This window comes from Camelus ferus, chromosome 2, assembly GCF_009834535.1.
Source record: "Camelus ferus isolate YT-003-E chromosome 2, BCGSAC_Cfer_1.0, whole genome shotgun sequence".
Lineage (NCBI taxonomy): Eukaryota > Metazoa > Chordata > Mammalia > Artiodactyla > Camelidae > Camelus > Camelus ferus.
The window spans coordinates 1,623,815-1,647,471 of NC_045697.1; positions in this window are offsets into that span (position 1 = coordinate 1,623,815).

The window sequence follows — 23,657 nt, forward strand, 5'->3', positions numbered from 1 at the left end:
TGATGCAACTACTGATGAAAGGGAAAGAAGTGACCAAAGACGACCCCAAGTGTTGGACCTGAGCGTGGGTCCGAACACCCGGGCTGCAGGCTGGTTGGTGACACCGAGCAACAGGAGAAGGGCGACATTCCAGGAGCTGAGCGCCGCGAGGTGCCCTGCACACCGGGGCGCGCGGCAGCGGCCCAGAGCAGGACTCCAGACCCCGCGTCCCCTCTCTAAAGCCGCAAGAACTATTCTTACGGCAGAAGACAGGAGCGAGCTGGCTCTTTCCTGCCCTCGTTTCTCCATCCCTTTCCTTCCTCCCAAATTCCCAGACCGACTCCGGAGGTTTCTTCGTGGCTCCACGGCTATTTTCTTTTTCAAAGTCTGTTTCCTCCACAATGATGCCCAAGCACACCTGTGGCCTTTCAAAGTTCCACGGAACCTTCTGCCGGCCCCTTCTCTGCGTGCCTGCGCTCCGCTCCCCGCGGGTCCCCTGAGGGCACCATGGCGTTCTCGGTAACACCATTACCCCTTTATGTAATCCATAGCCAAGCTTGGGCAGAGACCAGGGAAAACACTCACAGGCTTATAGAACCAGACAAGTGTGTAACCAAAGCCAGCTCACACTTCCTCCGCTGCAGAGGGAAGTCAGAGCCAGTTGTCCCCTACCCGCTAGGCGTGTGGTGTGGGACTAGAGGATGGAGTGCACGGCGCCTGCCCCTGCAAGCCCACGGTTCGCGTGGTTAAGGTTAGGAATGACGCCCTCTGGTTGGCTGAGGCAGTGGTGGAGAAACGAAGGAGCACTGGCGCTGGCCCCGGAGCTGTCAGAGATGGGCGAGTCCTCTTTGCTCTTGGTGTAAGTGTAACCTCCCGCACGTAATTCAGCTGTCCTTGAGCCTGATTCTCACCTGCAAAATGGGCACCCCAGTCTCTCACCCAACATTCTGGTCACATGTATTTTGAAATTCAGAGTCTGGACTTGAGGCAGGTGCATTTAACTGGGGCAGCGGGCATCCAGAAGAGATCCCACTCCTGGTTTCTACGCTCTTGGGATTTCACCCTGTGACGCACTGCTTAGGGCTGACCTGTGTTACCACGAGGGTACTGCAGAAAAGATGAAGTGTGATTTCTGCAGCTAGGACACAAAAGACAATCGTGGTTACTGCTTTGCCCTCTCAGATCATTCACTCTGGGAGAAGCTTCCCATCGTATCACAAAGACACTCAAGCAGCCCTGTGAAGAGGTCCATGTGATGAGGAAACGAGGCTTCACGCCAACAGGCAGCATCAACTTGCCCACCGTAGTAAATGAGCTACCTGGGAACCACATCCTCCAGCCGGCTAACTCTTAACTGTGACCCCTTGGGAGACCCTGGGTCAGAACCACCCAGCTAAGCTGCTTCCAAAGTCCTGATCCATTGAAGCTGTATGACATAATGAATGTTCATTGTGACACTTTGTTACACAGCAACAGACAACTAGCCAAGTAGTTCATGACTCAGTGCTCCCACTGGGGCATGGGAGAGCACCCAAGACCAGATACACTAAAGTCTCTGCAAAGACTACACCAGAAATTGCCATATTGTAAACTGACTATACTTCAATTTTAAAAAATTCTACAAAGACAAAATGACCATTGAAATTAAGTGAGATAGATAAAGACCATGAAAAGCCTTATAGCCATTCAGCTGTTCAAGTCAGATTTCACATCAAGGTTAAGAAAAGAATTTTGGTTTTCTGAGGTTTTTGCATTTCAGAATTGTGGATGAGGGATGACAGAATTCCAACAACATCCACCTTTCAGGGTGTTGAGAGGATTCGGTAAGTTACCATGAGAAGTAGCCAACATCTTCAGCTGGGCACTGGGAATTCATGTGCAAACATTCTAATGGTGGAGACAGAACCCCCTTCAAAAAAAACAAAAGAATAATTACAAAATAAGGAAACTTTGTACAGGAAAGGAAGGGGGTAAAAGTGGTTTAAGAAAACAGTAAGGAGATAAGGAAGAGAATCCAGAGGGTGACCAGAGAGGAGAGGAGTCTCAGCTGCAACCGGAAGGATGAGAAGGAGCAAGCCTAGACTTGAGTCAGTGGGTCGCCAGCAGAGAACACGTATGCTAGCCTGGGGGGAGTTCAGGCCTGACATCTAGAGTGTGGCCTGGGGTGGGCAGGGAGGGGGTAGGGGCCAGATCCAGAGGGCTCAGGCCCTGCATGGAGGTGGGGTCTTACTCTAGGAACGGGGCCATGGGCTTTCCAATGGAGGTCACCAGGTGACCATGTGACCAGGAAGGAGGGAGAGAGGTGGAAAGCACAGGTAGACACTGTACTTGTCTCCAGCGGAGAGATCATTTCTTCAGCTCTGACTTCCTGCCTGATGGAGAACTACCTGAATTCCTCCAAAGGTCTCCCACCCTGGCCTCTTACTTCAGGTCTGATTGGGGCCTGTGGCCTTTTCCTGACCTCCTTCCCCTCTATCTGGACATTGGGACTTCAGCCCTTGCTGTGATCAGTCTCTGGATGCAGCTGTGCCAAGAAGGAAGCTGTGGAGAAGCTGGGAGCCTCCCCAGGAAGCCAAGCCCATGCAGTGAATAGCAGCCAGTGGGGTAGGCCCCTGGCACGGCTCATGCCAGCAACCACCCTCACACGTGCACGTACTAGCGGCCATGCTCCCCACCCAACCCTGCTCCCTTCACGGGTCCTGAGGTGTTCACAACACAAAGTTCCCAGTTGTAGGAAAGTGAGTGTCCTGGTCAGCTCAGGCTGCCGTAACAAAATGCCGCAGACAGGGAGCACCAACAACAGAAACTTACTTTCTCACAGCCCTAGAGGTTGGAAGTTCGAGCTGCCCGCAGGTCTTGTTTCTCCTGAGGCCACTGTCCTTGGGTTGCAGATGGACACCCCCTCACCGGGGCCTCACGTGGCCTTTCCTCTGTGTACACCCCCAGCGTCTCTCATCTCACAAGGACACCGGTCCTATGGGATTAGGGCCCATCTTTATGACTTCATTTAACCTTAATTCCATCTGTAAAAGCCTTATCTCCAAATACAGTCCCATGGTGGGTATGGCGTGGGTAGGGCTTCAACATATGAATTTGGGGGACACAATTCAGTCCCTAACAGGGAGGGTGCTGCTGGGTAGCACACAGACTTTTTTATAAGGTACCTGACATCTGAAGATATGTCCCCTCTGCCCTTGGAAGAGGGGAGAGATAGAACGCAGAGAAAGACCAGGGGACAGGGCGTGGTCCTGGGGAGCCTGCGTGGTGAGCCCGTTCCGGCTCCTGGTGCAAGCTATTTGGTCCTGCTGTACCTGCCATCGCAAATGGAAGAACAGGCAAACCCTCTGCCTCCAAATGTCTCCACACCTTCCCAGCCAAGACCACACAGATGCCAAGCCATTACACTGGGTAATATTTCTACCATTTGCTTTTTGTGTGTGATGTCCTTGCTTCTGGTACACAGGTGCATTAGAAAAAATACCAGACTGCTAGGGAAGCTCCTAGCCGAAATGTGGAAGTCGGATCTAATTGTCCTCCCAGGCCTCTGACACCCCCCAGCCAAAGCCTCTGAATAAAATGGTTTGATCCCCACACCCCTGAAAAAGAGCACCAGGTTGAGGAAAGAGCCCTCATTTCTAGGGGCAGCTTGGCCACTGCCCGCCCTTCTTACCCTCTCTGTGGGTTGGCCTCCCATCCCAGCCACCTTCTCTGACCCTCTCCCACCCCTCACCTACTCCCCAGGTTCTCCTATGCCCAGGACCAAATCCATTGTCCTTACTCAGATAACCTGAGACAAAGATGTGAAGAAACTGCTCCACAAAGGGACCCAACATAAAGCTAGGTGGGAGCTGACACTGGGAACACTGGATTTCCATGTCCTGCAACTCTACAGTGTTTGGATTTGTGCAGTAAAAGGTTACCTCTGCAGGGCTGTGGCGTTCAAACCCTGTTCACTCCAAAGAAAAGACTGGCCCTTTAAAAAACATATTTTACTTAAAACCTACTCACTGATAAACTTTTTAAAATACATCAGACGTAATGGGTTAATCATTATTAACCTAAAACAGTTAAATAGCCAGTTATTTTTACTAGCAAGATAGGTCTATTCATGAGCAGCAAAGAACTGCAGTGCTGGACATGCAGCTATGACACACCTCTGCAAGTCCCACAAAGCCAAGGAGAGGAAACTCCTTTACAGAGGAGAAGGGGGAGCTGAGCAGGGCTGCTATAAACAAAAAGCCCGTCAGAGGAAACTGGGAGTTCAAAGTAAAGTGACCGTTCACTGGCTGGACGGTGGCAGTCTCCCACTGGCTGAGGTGTCACCAGGAATGGAGAAAGTCTTTCTTCTTCCTATCGGTGGTGGTAAAGTAATGTCACTTCTTGCCAGAAATGCAAGATAAATCTCACCCTACTGGGTTCTGTATGGACATACCTTGTTTTATGACATTTTACTTTGTTGCACTTTGCAGATATTGTATCTTTTACAAACTGAGGGTTTGTGAGAACTGTACAGTGTCAAGCAAGTCTATCAGCACCCCTTTTCCAACATTATTTTTTGAATTAAGGTATGTGCATTTTTTAGGCATAATGCCGTTGCACACTTAACAGACTATAGTGTAGTGTAAACAGAATGTTTATATGCACTGGGAAACCAAAAAATTCACACAACTTGCTTTATTGTGATATTTGCTTTATTGTAGTAGTCTGAAACCAAACCCACAGTATCTCCAGGGTGTGTCTGTATTGATGTGAAGCAGTACATGGATGAGCGCTTCCCCTTCTGTCTTGCTGACTCTATTCTAGTAGGTTTCCTTTTATTAATTTTCACCATTTCCCTTTTTTGGTCAAGATCTTTCTCTGAAAGCATGACTGATCAAGAAAAGAGTCAGAGTTTTGTTTGTTTGTTTGTTTGCTACCAACACTCAGTGGCCTTTTGTCCCTAGATGCCAGGAATGATCTTCCCTAGGTGTTGGTTCCCACGTTAGAGGAAAAGTGCTCAGACTGGAAATGTATTGTGGTTACATTTTAGTAACAAGGAAGTGTAGGAGGGAGTTCTCTCAGGCATTTCTCAACTAAAGTCTCTATATCAGAATAATGAATACAACAACCATACAAAAATCTATGGGATGCAGTAAAAGCAGTCCTAAGAGGGAAGTTCATAGCAATACAGTCCTTTCTCAAAAAAACAAGGACAATCTCAAATAAGCAACCTGACATATCATCTAAAAGAATTAGAAAAAGAAGAGCAAACAAAACCTAAAGTCAGCAGAAGGAAAGAAATAACAAAGATCAGGTAGGAAATAAATAAAATAGAGATTAAAAATAGAAAAAAAAATCAATCAAACCGAGAGTTGGTTTTTTTTAAAAAGTAAACAAAAGCAACATACCTCTGGCTAGGCTCACCAAAAAGAAAAGAGAGAGAACACAAATTAAAAAAAATAAGAAACGGAGGTGGAAAAATTACTGCCAACACCACATAAATATAAAAAACCACAAGAGAACACTATGAACAACTATATAGCAACAAACTGGACAAGCGGGAAGAAATGGACAAATTTCTAGATACATACAGTCCACCAAGACTGAATCAAGGAGAAATATATAATTTGAACAGACCAATCACTAGAAGTGAAATAGAATCATCATTTAAAAACCTCCATGCAAACAAAAATCCAGGACCAGGTGGCTTCACTGGGGAATTCTACCAAACATATGAAGAACTCGTACGGATCCTTCTCAAAGTCTTCCAAAAGACTGAAAGGAGGAAATATTCCCAAACTCATTCTATGAAGCCACCATCACCCTGATATAAAAATCAGACAAAGACACTACCAAAAAAGAAAATAACACACCAATATATTTGATAAATATAAATGTGATTATTCTCAACAAAATATTAGCATGAAGAATCCAACAACACATAAAAAAGATCATACACTATGATCAAGTTGGATTCATGCCAGGGACACCAGGATGGTTCAACATACACAAGTCAATCAGTGTGATACATCACATTAACAGAAGAGAGGGCAAAAATCACATGATCATCTCAATAGATGCAAAATAAAAAAGCACTTGCTAAAATTCAACACCCATTTATGATAAAAACTCTTACCAAAGTAGGTGTAGAGGGAACATATCTCAACATAATAAAAGCTATTTGTGACAAACTGGCAGACAACATAATACTCAATGGTGAAAAGTTGAAAGCCCTCCCACTGAAATCTGGAGCAAATAAGGATGCCCGCTTTCACCACTTCTATCTAACATAGTATTGACACTGCTAGCCACAGCAGTCAGACAAGAAAAAGAAACAAAAGAACTTCAAATAGGAAGACAGAGGTAGAATTATCACTATATACAGATGACATGATACTATATATAGAAAACCTTAAGAGTTCCACACAAAAACTATTAGAGCTGATAAAAGAATTCGGCAAGGTAGCAGGATACAAGATTAACATACAGACATCAGTTGCATTTCTTACACTAATAACGATACATCAGAAAAGGCAAGTAAAAAAAAAAAATCCCTTTTAAAATTGCATCAAAAAAAAAAAAAATACTCAGAAATAAGCCTGATCGAGGAGGTGGAAGATTTATACATGAAGAACTAAAAAACATTGATTAAGGAAATTAGAGATGATTTAAAGAAATGGAAAGTTACCCCTTGCCCTTGGATTTGAAGGATATGATTAAAATGGCCATACTACACAAAGCAATCTACAGATTTAATGTGATCTCCATCAAGTTGTCCAGGACATTTTTCACAGAGCTAGAACAAATAATCCTAAAATTTATATGGAACCACAAAAGACCCAGAACTGCCAAAGCATTACTGAAGAAAAAGAACCAAACTGGAGGCATAACCTTCCCAGACTTCAGACCCTACTACAGAGCTATAATAATTAAAACAGCATGGCAAGGACCTACTGTATTGAACAGGGAACTATTTATTTCTTGTAATAACATATAATGAAAAAGAGTCTGAAAAAATATATATGTGTGTATATGTATAACTGAATCACTTTGCTGTACACCTGAAACTAACATTATAAGTCAACTAAATTTCAATTAAAAAAAAAACCAAAACAATGTGGTATCAGGAGAAAACCAGAAATATGGATCAATGGAACAGAATAGAGAGCCCAGAAATAAACCCACATACATACAGTCAATTAATCTTCAAAAAGAGGTAAGAACATACAATGGAGAAAAGACAGTCTCTTCAGCAAGTCGTGTTGGGAGAGCTGGACAGCCGTGTGTAAATCAATGAAGTTAGAACACTCCCTCACTCCATACACAGAAATAAACTCAAAATGGCTTAAAGACTTAAATATAAGACAAGACACTATAAACCTCCTAGAAGAAAACACAGGCAAAACATTCTCTGACATAAATCTTAGCAATGTTCTCCTAGGCAGTCTACCCAGACAATAAAAATAAACAAATGGGACCTAATTAAACTTATAAGCTTTTGCACAGTAAAGGAAACCATAAACAAAACGAAAAGACAACCTATGGAATGGGAGAAAATATTTGCAAACAATGTGACTGACAAGGGATTAATTTCCAAAATATACAAGCAGCTGACACAGCTCAATATCAAAAAGACAAAAAAGCCCAATCAAAAAATGGGCAGAAGATTTAAATAGACATTTCTCCAAAGAAGACATGCAGATGGACAATGGGCACATGAAAAGATACCCAATGTCACTAATTATCAGAGAAATGAAATTAAAACCACAATGGGGTATCACCTCACACCAGCCAGAATGGCCATCATTCAAAAGTCCACAAATGGCAAATGCTGGAGAGGCTGTGGAGAAAAGGGAACCCTCCTACACTGCTGGTGGGAATGCAGTTTGGTGCAGCCACTATGGAAAACAGTGTGGAGATTCCTCAAAAGACTAGGAATAGACTTACCATATGATCCAGCAATCCCACTTCTGGGTGTATATCCAGAGGGAACTCTAATTCAAAAAGATACAGGCACCCCACTGTTCATAGCAGCACTTTACAATAGCCAAGACATGAAAATAACCTAAATGTCCATTGACAGATGACTGGATATAGAAGAAGTGGTGTATATATACAATAGAATACTACTCAGCTATAAAAAAAAAAAAAGAATAAAATAGTGCCATTTGCAGCAACATGGATGGACCTAGGGATCATTACTCTAAGTGAAGTTAAGCCAGAAAGAGAAAGAAAAATACCACATGATCTCACTTATTTATGGAATCTAAGAAAATGACACAATTGAACTTATTTACCAAACAGAAGCAGACTCACAGACAGAGAACAAATTTATGGCTACCAAGGGAGAAAGGGAGTGGGAAGGGGTAAACCAGCAGTCCAAGATTTGCGGATGCTAACTACTACAGAAAAACAGATGAACAGCGAGCTTGCACTGTACAGCACAGGGAACTACATTCAGTATCTTGTGGTGACCTATAATGAAAAAGAATGTAAAAAGGAATACATGTGTGTATATATATGACTGAAACATTATGCTGTACACCAGAAACTGCCACATTGAAACTGACTATGCCACAATTAAAAAAAGAAAGAAAAAATAGTGAATACAAAAGAGCACACTCAAAACTGCAGGAACTAAACAAGTGCGTTGGAGAGACCCAGTGCAGGAATAAACACGGAGCAATTAAACAATGTTTTGTCTCAAAAGACACTGTTAGGAACTAAATGGTTTATCAGTAATACAGCCTGTAGGTTGCAAATTCAAAGACCATGAATTTGGGTGAGAATCCAGTCAGTTTATCATTTAGATGAAAGAGAGGGAGACTTCTGCGAATTCTAAACTGTCTAACAGGCCTGGTCCTGACAACTTGGGAAAGCTGTGTCATCAGATGTCATGTGCTTCTGTTCCATGATGTCTTTGCCTTCAGGTCACCAAATGGTGTGGAGACCCAGTCAGGCTTTGGTGCTTTCTTTAGATGTGTCACATGAACCCAGGAGCTGTTCCCTGCAGTTCGGAGGCACAAGGCTTGGTGAGCAGGACCTGACAAGGGCCTCTCCAGTGAGGCTGAACAGAGTCCTCCTGGAGGTGTCTTTTCCTGTAGACAGACTCTCCAGGTTGCAAGGCGTGACGCTTAATGTCTTCGTCTCCTGCGAGTGCACTATGAAAACACTGCTCTACCAGAGTGTGGTTGTTTTTAACAGAAGCAATTAAGCCTTCACAGTATTGACGCGTGTCTCCTTTTATCAGCTGCAGATCAAAAGAGGGAGGGGACAGGTGCCTGGGCCGTCTTATGACTGTCTCCAAGGGTGGGAGTCTGTGAGCTCCGAAAGGGGACAGCTGAGAAACAGAAGGACCAACGGCAATGGTTTGGGTCAGGGTGCTTGGAGGGTATCTATGAATTCTGCCAGTTGGCTGTCAACAGCACTGTTAGTCCATCAACCACCCCTGAGAACTGACGCTGGTAAGCACAGTGAAAGTGCTGTAAAACCAGCCAAACGGCACAGACTTGCCAAAGTACCTGACCCTTGATCACTGTGAAGTTCAAATGTAGGGCTAATCTCTTCTAACCAAATTACAGCCACAGAGAAGCAATGGCCTGCCTAGAGGGAAAGCCTTGGTCCCGTCAGAACGCACAGGCTGTGGCTAACACACGTGCGCAGGCGTGTCTTGCAGGGAGTTTGGGTTCGCTTCCAGAGCACGCAGTAAAGCAAACAGCAAAATAAAGCAATCACGTGGGTTCTGGGGCTCCCCAGCGCGTATGAAAGCCAAGTTTATGCTGCACTGCAGTCTGTTAAGTGTGCAGCAGCATGATGTCTAAGCAAATGTACGTACTGTAATTAAAAACAACACTGTAGGAAAAATGGTGCTGATAGGCTTGCTCAACACAGGGTTGCCACAATTTCCGTTTGTAAAAAATGCAGTATCTGTCAAGTGCAATAAAGGAAAGCATAATAAAACAGGTAACCTGTATGTCCATGAGACGGGCACCTGTATGAATTCCATGTGCCGAATCTCAGATGACCCCTTAGATGATTCAGAATGTCTGGGAGCAGCGCGATTGGGTTATAGTTTGGACGGGAGACGAGGAGGCAGGCACTTTTTCTGGCCTTATTAGTTTTTCCCCACTGACACTGGTTCATGAACGCTGTCACTTGTCAGGGGACCAATGTTTCAACCCATGTGCAGTGGTGAGGCATCAGAATCTTAGAACTCCCGGCAGGTCCAGTTTGTAATTTGGCTCTCTTTTTATCGAACCAACAGTTACCAGATGGCCAATATTGTTTTTCCTTTTCTGGGACCAAGTTTTGGGCATTTACAGTCAGTTTTTCTAGATTGTTATCTCAGGAGCATCTCTTCAGACTGTGATGGAGATTTGGCCACTAGTTCCTTGGAGAGCAACATTTCCGGTGGAAATATCACTGAGGTGGGTTTTTATCCTCGATGGAGCCAAGCTCAGAATGCCAGGGATCTTAATTATAGCCAAGGTGGCTGGCTACAGTAGGGCAGCTAATAGATTTCGAATATAGGAGCCATTGTTAATCTTTTCCCCACTAGAGCTAAGGAAACCTTACTGGTTCCATAGCATCCCAAGGTCACGAGCCCCCAGAGGCATACTGACCACCCACGTAAATGTTGGCAGTTTTGCCCTCGGCTAAAGTTCAAGCCCAAATGACGGTGTGTATATAATTGAGCCTGCTGGGTGGAAGTAGTCAAAGGTGCGGTGTTGCCTGGACGACTTCAGGAGAGGGTGTAAGAGCTTCGCCGGCACAGGGTCCCCACTGTCGCCCTAGGTGGGAACTGTCGGTAACGCATGAAAAGCCCGCCGTGCTTGGAGGAGTCCCTGGGAACCGTTCCGGGGAGTCGGACGGTGCTCTGCCCGCAGTAGTCCTGAGGGGCTTGTCAGAGGAGGAGGGGGGGGGCAGCAGGGCGGGGCTTGTTGCGACGTGGAAGAGTTACGTGAGGAGCTGTTAGCGACAGGATTTCACAGGAGGGAGGCGACTGACTGAGAAGTGTTCCGTGTGATGAGGATTTGGGGGGCTTCTACTGCTTGAGGTGTGAAGGTGGTTAAAGGGGTCCCGTGATTATCTATTCGGTGGGCTTGACCAGAAGGGCAGTGGCCAGAATGACTCTGAGGCAAGGGTAACATCCCACACCACAGGGTCCCGCTGTGGACGGTAACAGCCAATAGGCCAATGACAGTCCCCATGTTTTGAGGTGAGTGCCCCATGGGCTTTCCCTTCCTTCTCACATACAAAGTGGAAAAAGCAAAGCTGATAATTAGGATGCCCAAGGCCGGGCTGTCTCATTAAGCTTTCCTTTACGGTTTCAAAAGCTATGTCATCTTGATCCCTCGATTAGGGCCAAGTTTGCTGGGTTTCAATAAGGAAGATGGGACTGAGCCGTAAGAGAGAAATTTTGAATCCATTTTCATCAGTAGCCAGCTAGCCCGAGAAAACCTTGTAACTGGCACTTAGTTTTAGGTTTGGGGAGTTCAGGGTGACATACAGCCAATCCAGGTCCAAATGTAGTCCTCGTTCCAAGATCAGGTGCCCAAATATCGATCCTGGGTTTGAGCAAACTGCAGGGTTTTTTTTAAAAGACTTTATATCCCTTTAAGGCCAAAAGTTTTAGCAGGTGATTGTTGTTTTCCTGGGAGGCAGATTGAGAAGGTGGATATAGAAGTAAGTCATCTATATATTATAACCAAGTAGAACCTGCATAAAGCCTTCTGTCATCCAAATCAGCTTTCAGGACTTGTGCAAAGTAAGGAAGGCTTTCTGTGCAACCCTGCGGCATTGCTGTTCTTGTGCACTGTCATCCTCCCCAGGTGAGGGCAAAAAGATATCAGCTAGCCTTACCAACTGGAACACGAAACATCACTGCCTAGATCATCTATGTTAAGACTTTGGTTCCCATGGGAATGGGTGTCCGTGGCATGTGGGGTTGGGAACAGCAGGCTGTCGAGGGATAGCAGTGTTGTTTACTGCTCCGAGGTCCCAGGCAGACCTCCATCCTAGGTCCTCGGGTTTTCTCGCAGGTAAAATAAGAGTATTAGAAGGACTAGGACAAGGGGTGATGGGGCCCTGAGCCTGGGAACCTTTTATTATGGGTTTTAAAAAGCAAAGAAGGACTTTACTTATGGGGTATTGATTCTGGGGAGAGGTTCTGAGGGCCCCATTTGAATCTTACTGGGGGGTGTACTGTGGCTTTTGCCAATATCCTTTGGAGATTTTGCCCTTAAGGAAGATGGTAGCTGATTCAATAGGGCTAATTGATCAGTGGTTCCAGAATCAGCTCCAGGGTGTTGGAGACAAAGCAAATAAAGGGTGTCAGATTCATTTAATTCACCTGGGTGGCTATTTTGATGGCTATCATCAAATTCTAGACTTGTTTCCCCCTTTTGGGAGAAAGAGATCCCAACATGATACTTTTCCAAGAAGCCTCAGCCTGGGAGGGAGGGTAGAGCTCGGTGGTGGAGCACGTGCTCAGCAGGCACAAGGTCCTGGGTTCCATCCCCAGTACCTCCATCAAAAATAAATAAGTAAACCTAATTATACCTACCCGCCCCACCCCCCAAAAAAGTTTCAGCCAATAAATGAACAGGGGCAGAGGCGCTAAGGAGAAAAGGGTGTGTATCTCCCAAAGGGCCTAAATGAAAGGGAATAGGTTTAGACACAGGAAGATATTTAAAGTTACTAGAGACACCCTGCATTTGAACCATCCTAGTACTTCGAGGCAGGGGCTGTTTTACAGCAGTGGGGTTGGGCACTGAGCGTAGCTCTGGCGTCGATAAGGACACGGAGACATTCATCCCCAGTCTGGAGGGTTGTTCTTCCAAGCTGATTAGAGGAAGGGGCGAGAAGAGCCCCTGGGGCTCCTCAGAGCCCCCACCATCAGGAGGACATTGGAAAGGCTGCTAAAGGGCTGAGGATACCTGAAATGCTAAAATTTGTAACAATCTTTTTTTTTCAATGTCCTGGTTCCTTGCAATTATAGCAGAAACTATACTTTTGGTTTCATTTAGGAGCCTTCACTGGCTGGTGTTGAAGACTGACACAACACTGTAAACTGACTATACTTCAATAAAAATATATACATTAAAAATTTTGGCAGTCTTTCTTTTTGGTGACTCATCTAGGGTTCAAACACACTGATCTGCTAAATTAACAAATCTGCGATGGACATCGTTCCCCATTCCATCCTGGTGTTTTTTATTAAAAGAGAAAGATCCCAGTTCAGTCCGTTAATAAACACGGAGTTAAAGGCTACCCTACTGGACCCAACCTCTGAAGGAAGAGAAGAATTTTCCTTAAAAGTAACCTGAAGTCGGCGGTAATAGTCATAGACAGGTTCATCAGATTGTGGTGAGCAAGCCTGAGTTTTGTTCTGCTCACCAGGCCTAGGGAGGACGGCCGTAACTGCTGGTGGAGGCCTCCAGCAAGCGCTCCAGCTCGCCAGAAGTTAGGGTTTTGTTCTTCTACATCCCCTCCCACTGGGCTAAGTTTACCCAGTATTTGACTTGACCCTCACCAGCCAGCATGTGGACTGACACAGATCTGAGAAACCAGGTTGATAGGTTTGACCAACTATGTTAAATTCATCAGCAAATCTATAGGGTCCTCAGTCACTTTAGGAAACTATAGCTTTCAATTTGGCCTAAGTCCAGGGGACAAAAGTAATCTGGGGTTTGTTTGGATGCTCAGAATATTTCACTTTAAAGGGCAGGTTCTGTTGGGTTTGGAGTAGGAAAATGGCAACAGAGTAAAGCCAGAGGCAAAGCAGCTGGGGGGACGGACGTGAGGCCTCACAAGTCATTTTGTCTGTTTGTCTCAATTCATTTAGTTATGGCATTTTACAGAAAGGCAACTTTAAACTCCTGATAATCTTTGGAAGCCTCAAAATACCAATCAAAATAGGCATCCAATTCAGTTTTGACTATTTCCGAGCTATGACTGTCTAACAGAGTTTTAAGAAAGTTAAGTTTGGGGAATTCAAAAGTTCCTCATAATGACCACTGATGTGTATCCAAGCAGGACTCCGTGGGGCCTTCCCAGGACAGACTCCCCACCCCTCACCCATGTCCACTGCCTGCCTCTTGTCTGTAGAAAAACTTTAGCCTCCTAGGCCTTCCCCGAGTTCCAAAGAATAAATGTAATCAGAGAAGTGAGAAAATGCAAAAACAAAGGAAACAAACATGACAAAATAATATTTAGACATCAAAGTCAAGGACCTTTAGTTCCTGCTCAAGGGCTGTAGATAATGTCCTGCACCAGATCCTTCAAGCTATTTTGCAGAGACTGGTGGAGACAGGTGGAAGAAGCTAACTGTGCTGCCCACAAGCACGGAGACTTCAGACCGGTTGGACCCGGAAGGTTGAAGACGTCGATTCCTGATGACTCACCACCCGCCAGTCAGAAGACCGTCCACGAGCTGACCACGCACCTCACAGCCCGCCTCCCTCACCCTAACTTTAAATTTCCCCGAAGGCCTTCGGGGAGCTCAGGTCTTTTCGGCACTAGCCTGGACTTCCTGCTTGGTGCCTGCAATAAACACTGCACTTTCGTTCCTCACAACCCAGTGTCAGGGGACTGGCTTCACTGCACACGGGTGAGCGGACCCGAGTTTGGTTCAGTAACAGATGTTCTAAATTATTTTTGGTTAAGTCAGTCCATTTAGTTAGAAATACACATCAGTGGGGCTGCAGTTTTGAAAGATAAAATTGGCTTTGGTCCCTGAAGCGGGGGTGCTTTCAAAACATTTACGTAACTGGGATCCCATTTTTCAGAGGTTTGTCTCTAGAGCAAAAAATAATAATTCTTAAACAGCCTGCAGGACAAATGCCAGCCCAGTTCCAAAAGGCATCAGATCGAAGGCTAGCACAGGTCCAGTAGGAACAGCCCGATTTCAAAAGAGTCAGGCCCAAGTGCCAAACAAGCACTCCAGACTAAGCAAGGCCTTAACAGAAAGGACCAAGCCCTTAAACAGACCCCGGACAAAGCCTGGAGAGCTTCAAAACACAAGAAGAACAGGCTTGAATCCAGGAGACAACTTTACCCTCAAACTCCAGGGTCGGCAAGAAAGCCGTGAGCTTGGTGGGCTCCGTGGGCACCGCGCCTGCTCGCTCGCCAGCCCTGGAGCTGCCGGGCTCTTCTCTGGCCCTTCCATGGGGCCTCTGTGTAAGGCTGACCTACAGCAATGAAACAGCCAGGCTTACATACATGTATATATGTTCTATATACACACACATATATATATGCTTTTTTTTTTTTTTTTTTTTTACCAGCGAAACAGGTTTATCTGGGAGCAGGCAAAGAATTGCAACTCAAGACCCAAACCTTGTGAGCCACAGGCTAGTCCAGTAAACCAAAGGGGAGGACGCTGTTACAGCGGAGATGGGGAAGTTGGGCGGGGCTGTCACTAGGAGCCCCGGGGAGGAAGCTGGGACGTCAGAGCACAGCGGCTTTTCTCTGGCTGTGTGGTGTCCGCCTCGCACTGGCTCAAGTGTTGCCAGGCAAGGAGAAGCTCTTCCTCCCGCTGGCGGAGGTGAAGTCGTGTCACTTTCTGCGGGAGATTCAACACACGCATCTCCTCCCGCTGGGATCTGTACTGAATCCAGCGATTTGCGTGTGAGAGCTCCCCCTTATGGCCGCCCGTCTCCAGTTTAGTGAGTTCTCCCTTTATTAATTTTCACACGACCTTCGTGGAAATCCAATTCGTCTCTCTTCTTTGCTGCATTTTCTTCTTGGGTTCCCTCTTTGACAGCAAAAAAAAAAAAAGATCCAAAAACGGGGGTGGGTATAGCTCAGTGGTAGAGCGCATGCTTAGCATGCAGGAGGTCCTGGGTTCAATCCCTAGTACCTCCACCAAAAAATAAAATAAAATAAAATAAAAAGATCCAAAAGAAAAAAAGACCTTCACCATCAGCTTCCCCGCATCCTTTCGATTTCGCAGACTGTTAACGTATTTCCAGTAGCCCAATTCACCAACAGGTGGGGCCCACCGTTACCTTTCAGCAAGTTCAAAACCCACACAGGCACAGACTGGGCTGTTTGGCTGTGATTCTGTGGAAAGACTTCTTAGCCCATGGCCTGCCTTCCGACTCCTGAGGTCCACGAGCCTCGCGGGGGGCCGGGACCATCAAGACCCTCCACCCACAGAGCAGAGCCGCCTGGTCCTGGGAAATCCCGCCTGGGAAATGTATCTTCGCCTCCTGGAGGCTTTGGGTCACAGCAGGCAGTCTGCGCCAACAGTGTGACTTACAGCAGGGCTGTGGGGCCTGATGTACCACCTCGACCTTTGGAGGGGCCGGAGACGGAGGAACCAGCCAGTCACCGCAGGGTCCCCGCACACCACGGCTGCGCCAGCTTCCCGGGCTGGCGTACGTGCTGCTGGGAGGAGTGAGCGCTGTTGGCCAACTCCCCCAGGAGAGGACACCTGGCAGCTGGTGCCGGGTCTCCCTGCGCCCTGCCTTTTACCTTGCTGGTTTTAATGCGTATCCTTTTCTGTAATAAATTGTAACTGTGAGTGTGGTGGCTTGTGTGAGCTCTGTGAGTCCTTCTTGTGAACCCCTGAATCTGAGGGTGGTCTTGACAGCAGGGCTTTTGGCAGCAAATGTATATTACTGATTGGGGCAGCTGGGTTATTGCTCCCAGATTTCCACCACCTCTCGCCACACCCTTCTGCCACGTAGCTTGGGCACCTGCACTAGAGCGGGCCGAGCCTATGCTCTGCCTGCTTGACACTGAGCTCAGCCCTCGGAGGTTGTGTGAGATGCGGCCTTGGGTGGCTTGTTTGCTTCTGCTGTCTGCCGCTGCACGGGAATAGCCACCCTGAGTGGCCTCCAATCCCGATCGGCAGGCCTGAGCCCCCACCTCCAGCCTGAAGCTGCTGAAGGCTGTGCCCTGCCTGTTCTCAGACGTGTCCACACCCCCTCACCTGTGGTCACCGTGGACCAGCCATTCTGAGAGAGCCCCTCAAAAACACCAAGTTCTTTCCTGCCTCAGGACTTTGCACCTGCTATTCAGTCTGCCTGAGATGCTTGTTCCTTCCACTTTGTGTAGACTAACAGCTACCTCGAATGTGGGGTCACCCGGCACAACAGCACGAGAGGACAAAGGCCAGGGCAGCCGGGCGGTATGGCTGACAGCCTAGTGGGGAACCGGGCAGGAGCCCCCAGCCTGTGCCCTGGCCCGGGCCCTGTGTGTTTGGTTGGTGGCTGAGTACGCCTCTTGCCACCTCTGCCCTGTTCCCCTGCCCTCATGCAGCTGGAAATGTTTCTCCCGTGGGGTCACGGGTGCGCCTTCGTCCAGGTTTCCTGGCCAGCACTGGGCACTCTGTGACGTGATGCATCCTCTGAGCAGCTGTGTGGATCCCCTCTGCAGTGAGGGGACGTGTGCCCCCCAAAAAGGCATGTCCACATCCTATACCCCAGAACCTATGAGTGGGACCTTATTTGGAAAAAGTCTTTGCAGATAGGATCTAATTTAAGGATCTCAAAATGAGATCATCCAGGATTATCTGAATGGGCCCTAAATCCAATGACCAGTGTCCTTAACAAGGGAAAGAGGAAGAGACAGACACACAAAAGAGAGCTCACGTGAAGACAGTCATGGAGTGGCACGGCCACAGACCAAGGAGTGGCATGGCCACAGACCAGAAGCTTGATGGGCACAGTCTGCTCTGTGCCCGCTGCCTGGGTGTGCCAACCTCCTGGCTTCACCAAAACCCCTGCTGAAAATGACAGCTCAAGAGCTCCCATGTCACCCAGTGCCCCAGAGGAGACCATCTCCCTCCACCCACAGTGCCCCACGTGCCCCTGGATCTGGGGTCCCCTGTGCCTGCCTCACAGAGTGTGACCCTGAAAGAGGAGCAGGCATCCATGGGCCCAGCGGGCCTCGGGCGTCAGGGCTACTGGCTTTGTTTACTGTTTTATATTGTTTTGCCCTGATGAGTGGGACCTTAGCTCATCAGAAGGTGGCGGCAGGCTGTAGGGTAGGCAGGATCACGCTGGGATCAGGGGGCGCAGAAGGAGGGACTGTGCGCACAGGAGGTGGGGCTCACAGGCAGCACCGCGGTGGTCGCAGGACAACCTGTGCTGGGTCACCTCCCAGAAGAGAGGCCCTGAGCTGCCCAGCAGGCCCCTTCCAGGCCCGGCATCCCTGTCCCCTTCCTCCTCACCATCCCCACAGCCCCCCATGGGGCTCCCTCGGTCCCGCTCAGCAGGGAGACTGCCACGAGGGGCAGGCAGGGTGTGGGAGGCTCAGTTGGGGCATGGGGGTTGGGGCCCCACCCCACTCACCCTTTCATGTCCCCCCTCCTCCAGGTGCCTTCGTTGACCCCCAGGAGGCTTTCGTCCAGAGAGGGCAGGGAAGACAGGTGACCTGTCATTAGACACCAGGAGGGAGGAGGGAGCCATACAGGCATCTGGGGAAGGAACCGAGTCGTCAAGGACCAGCAAGGGCAAGAACCGCGGCGGAGGCTGGGCAAGCGGGAGAGGGCACGGAGCGGGGACTGGACAGGGTGAGCCTCCCAGCCCGGGTGCAGTGTCTTCCCTGAAGCGTTGTGCGAGCCGCGCGCACACGGCGGGGAGCGGGCCGCTCAGTCCTACTCTTGCCCCTGGCTCCGCTGCAGCAAGATCTAAGGAAACCACCTGCTTGTCCTGCTGGTGGAGCTCAAACCTGTGCACTGTAGACCCGGGAAAGCAGGGGAAGAAACAGAGATCGCCCAAATGGTGTGTCTGAGCAGCTTGCAGCAACCGCCTGAGAGGCAGGCAAGAGACAGAAAACGCCAGGCCCACCTGAGAGTCTGAAGCTGATGTGGGTGAGGCCGTGTTTGGCACCGTTGGTGGTGTGAGCCGGAGACTGGCTCCTCAGCTCTGTCCCCGTGGCCCAGCGTGGCCCCATGACCTCTCTGACCTCGCACCTTCTCCCCATCAGTGGGCGCGGGGCGGACTGCCGGGGCTGTGGGCCGCGGGCAGCAGAGACTCAGAAGCAGGGACACCCGGAGCCCTGGGAGCACAGGACCCTGGATACAGGCCCTGGGAGGACCCCCTGGCCAACCGACCTCTGGCCGCAGCTGCCTCGGAGCCCAAGGGCCCACCAACGGCCTCCCTGGAGAAACAACCTCTGACAGGCTGCCCACAGTCATTTCTTGACTGAATGACCGAAATGCAAATTCTGCGGGAGACCTATTTGGTTCCTGGTGAGCACAGGCACCTCAGGGCAGCTCGGCCCCTGGGCAGAGCTCAGGGGCATCTGACACCACGGAGGGGGCCCGGGCACAGCAGAGGAGACCTGGCTGGTGCCAGGCTGGCCTGTGCCAGGCTGGCCGGGCTCCTGTGTGGCGTCCCTCTGGGCTACCTCTTTCCTGAGACCACACTCGGCCCCAGGATGCCCTCAGCCCTCAGGGGCGGAAAGAGGCCATCCCGCGAGTGTCCACAAGGGGGTGACATGGCCCACAGCTTCCGGGGGCCAACCGGCTTGGGGATCAGAGCCTTAGGCGGGACTTGTCCGTGAGCAAGCCCTCCCCCAGCACCTAAGCTCCGGGGCCAGCGCCCCAGCTCCTGGCTGCTCCTGAGCACGTGGAATCTGCCCCCGCTGCCCCATAGGCCTCTTCACCTCCCTCAACAACCTCGTTCGTCTCAAGTTCATCTCAGAGCAGAGACACCAGCCTGCTCGCCCTCGTGCGCCCATGCGCACTACAGGGACACTTCGACTTCAGTCCTGTTGGTCTAAAGTGTGGTTCAATCCAGAAGCTTCCATGGCCCTAAAGATATATCCTGACCGTGTTAGGAAACATGCCCTTGCACACCGCCTTCCCTCCCCAGCTTATCCCTCCACGACGGTGTCCAGGCGGATTGGGAGGGGAGCTCAGGGGTCCTGCGGCTCTGGGGAAGGGGGTCTCTGCCATGGCACCGGCCTTGGGTGCGCTGGTTAGCACTGACTGGTTTCCGTGGTGATGGCCCTTGTCTTCCCGATTGCAGGCTTCCCCTGCCCTGGACCCCACTCTGCCTTCCTCTGCCCATGCCCTCCCTACACAGGAGGGGTCTGCATGGCCATTCAGAGCCTGTACTTCACGGCTAGACCACCCTCTGGGGGCCAGGACCCAGAATTCCCTGGGCAAATGGCCCTGGGCTGCCCTTGTCCCCAGCTCTGTCACCCTGAGGGCAGATTGTGCCACTGGTGCATGCGGCCCTGGTGAGCTGCAGACAGAGCTCAGCAGTGAGAGGGTGTGGGCACCTCGGAGTGTATACTGGGGAGGCTGGAGGCCTCGGAACAGGGGCCGCGGCCCACTCTCCTGCTGTGCTGGAGGTTCACGCCAAGAACTCAGGGAAGCTCCAGACCATGAACCCAGACCATGAACCCAGAGCTGCCCTTCCAGGATGCCGCGAGGTGTATTCACCCGTGGACAAGGAGAGAGAGTTTCTGTGACACGGCTCAGAGTTTGATGTGTGGCTCTGAAATATCTGAACACGTGGATCGTGGATCTCCCCTGGGCAAACTGGCTGGACGGGCGCCACACTTCCCTCCCCTCAGTGTTCTCTCTCCTCCCATAATCCATGGCCTCTTACTTCCCTGACACTCTGCTGCTGAGAGCATCCCGGCCACACTGTGGGACAGTCTTTGTCCCGAGTGCCCTTGCTTAGGTGTGGCTGGACTAAAGGGGAGAGAAAGGAGCGTGGCGATCACTCTCCAGGTCTTGGCAGGCCCAGGGCCACTGTTACTGCATGCTCTGCTTTTGGAGAGCTTTCTCCTTCCCTAGCAGGTAAGAGGGATGGCGGTGCCAGGACAGAGGCGGGTACTGTGAAGCAGGACCTCTAAGTAAGGACTTGCAGGGGATGAAGGAGCAGGAAATGCAGATTTCTGGGAAGAGCGTTCCAGGCAGAGGGAGCTACTATGGGAAAGCCCAGAGGCTTCACCTGCTGTTGCTGGCTTTCAGGATGCAGGGAGAGGCTACGGCCAAGGGTGGGGCAGCCTCTAGGCTCTGGGAAAGGCCAGGCAACGCTTTCTCCCCTCAGAGCCTCCAGAGGAATGCAGCCCTGCAGACACCTTGGTTTCAGCCCAGTGGGACCCATGTCAGACTTCTGCCCTCCAGAACTGTAAGATAATAAATTTGTGTTGTTTTCAGTCACTGAGTTTGACGTAATTGTTACAGCAGGCATGGGAAACACATGCAGACTAGAGGGTGGTGAGGCAGAAATTGGAGGAGGCCCTGGGGCCATAGGCCTGAGCAAGGGGTAGGCCTGGGACGGGACGGGGGAGTGGGGTGTGGGGCAGCCACCTTGGCAGCCAGCTCACTGCGGGAGGCCCTCAGCAAAATGAATGAAGGTTTAGGTGCTCAGTAAATGTGTGTGGTATGCACTTGTGAACAAATGACTTGATGAGGCTGAGCTGGGACCCCAGTGGGGGGTGTGGGGCCAGGAGAGGATCTGGACCCTTGCCAGTCCCTAGAGCTCAGGCAGGCTCCAGTGGCCCCTGCAGGAATGTCCTGTCCAGCCTGCGTGATAGCACCCCTGTCCCCCCCCCCCAGCTCTAGGCGAATAGCCAAGTGGAGGTGTGGCTTGCCCCCTCCTGCCGCCTTCCTCCCAGGCCTCCTCCTAACCTGCTCCTGCCCACTGAGAGCCCCTCTGGGAACACCATTTTTCTCCATCTTGCTCCATTCCCAGACATATTTAGTGCTAGGGCTTCTTGCCAGGCCCTCTAGCCCTGGAGAGGATTCAAGGAGATTCTAAGCCTTCCTACAGGAAAGAGGGGTCTGCCCTGGACCAAGAAGCCAACTCTTGGGACCCTCAATCTGCTTTTCCAGCCCTGGAAGTAGGAGTCTTCTAAAGGGGTCAACAAGGCAGGGCTCTCCCAGCCAGGGTCCCCAGGGCCAGGAGAAGGAGTGAGGACCCCGGTGGGGGCACCTGCAGGCTGGGCAATTTTGGCAGCCTCCAGTGGTGGTGAGTATGGAGCATGGCAGCTGAGGATGGGCAGGGCAGGAAACCAGTGCAGCCCGGGGCGGGGGCCTTGACAAATCTCTCCCCTCTCTGGCCTCAGTGTTTGCATCTGTTCAATGGAGAGTAGCCGTGTGCAGCTGCTTTTATCATTTGTGAAACACATTTGCGTCAAGTGCCCACAGTGTGGCTAGTGGTCTCTGCTCCCAGAAAGGCCATTTCATCTTGATGAAGGTGGTGTGCCCGTAAGCTGGAGGTGACCTCACTTGTGAGGGTGATGCTCGCCAGAGCCCCCAGCCTCACGGTCCCTGGGCTACATGGTGATGGTGGCTCTTGGGTCTTTGGTGCCTCCTTCTTTATTGGAGCCACTTTCCTCCTCCCAGGAGCCACCCACTCACACACACAGGGGAGTAACTATATTTCATAACCAGACAGAACCTCCTTCTTGGCTATCAGTGAGGGTGTTGGCTGATATTTGAGGTGTCAGCTGATAACCAAGCTGTTACCTGTCAACTCAGGTGTTGAGTGACGGCATAAGTGTTATCTGCAAGAACATAGGCAAAACATTCTCTAACATAAATTGCAACAATATTCTCCTACCAGTCTACCAAGGCAATAGGAATAAAAGCAAAAATAAACAAATGGGACTTAATCAAACTTACAAGCTTTTGCAGAGCAGAAGAAACCATAAGCAAAATGAAAAGACAACCTATGGAATGGGAGGAAAATATTTGCAAACGATGCAGCTGACAAGGGCTTAACTTCCGGAATATACAAACAGCTCATACAACTCAATAACAAAAAACAAACATCTCAGTCAAAAAATGGACAGAAGACCTAAAAAGACATTTCTCCAAAGAAGACATACAGATGGCCAATAGGCACATGAAAAGATGCTCAGTCTTACTAATTATCAGAGAAATGCAAATCAAAACTACAATGAGGTATCACCTCACTCCCATCAGACTAGCCATCATTAAAATGTCCACAAACTATAAATGCTGGAGAGGGTGTGGAGAAAAGGGAACCTTCCTACTCTGTTGGTAGGAATGTAAATTGGCGCAGCCACTGTGGAAACAGTATGGAGGGTCCTTAAAAAACTAAAAATAGATTTACCATATGATCCAGCAATCCAACTCCTGGGCATATATCCGGAGAAAACTCTAATTTGAAAAGATACATACACCCCAATGTTCATAGCAGCACTATTTATAGCCAAGACATGGAAGCAAGCTAAGTGTACATCAACAGATGACTAGATAAAGAAGTTGTAGTATACACACACAGACACACACACAGAGGAATACTACTCAGCCATAAAAAAGAATGAAATAATGCCATTTGCAGCAACATGGATGGACCTAGAGATTATCATACTAAATCAGAGAAAGACAAATATTGTATGGTATCATTTAAATGTGGAATCTAAAAAAAAGACACAATTGAACTTATTTACAAAATAGAAACAGGCTCACAGACACAGAAAACAAACTTATGGTTGCCAAAGGGGAAGGGAGGAGGGAAAAATTAGGAGTTTGGGATTAGCAGATATAAACTACCGTATACAAAATAAACAGCAAGGTCCTACTGTATAGCACAGGGAACTACATTCAATATCTTGCAGTAATCTATAATGGAAAAGAATATATATGTGTATAACTGAATCACTCTGCTGTAGACCAGAAACTAACACATTATGAATCAGCTATACTTCAATGAAAAAAAAAAGTATTATCTGTGAGTTAAGACGTTTGATGTCAA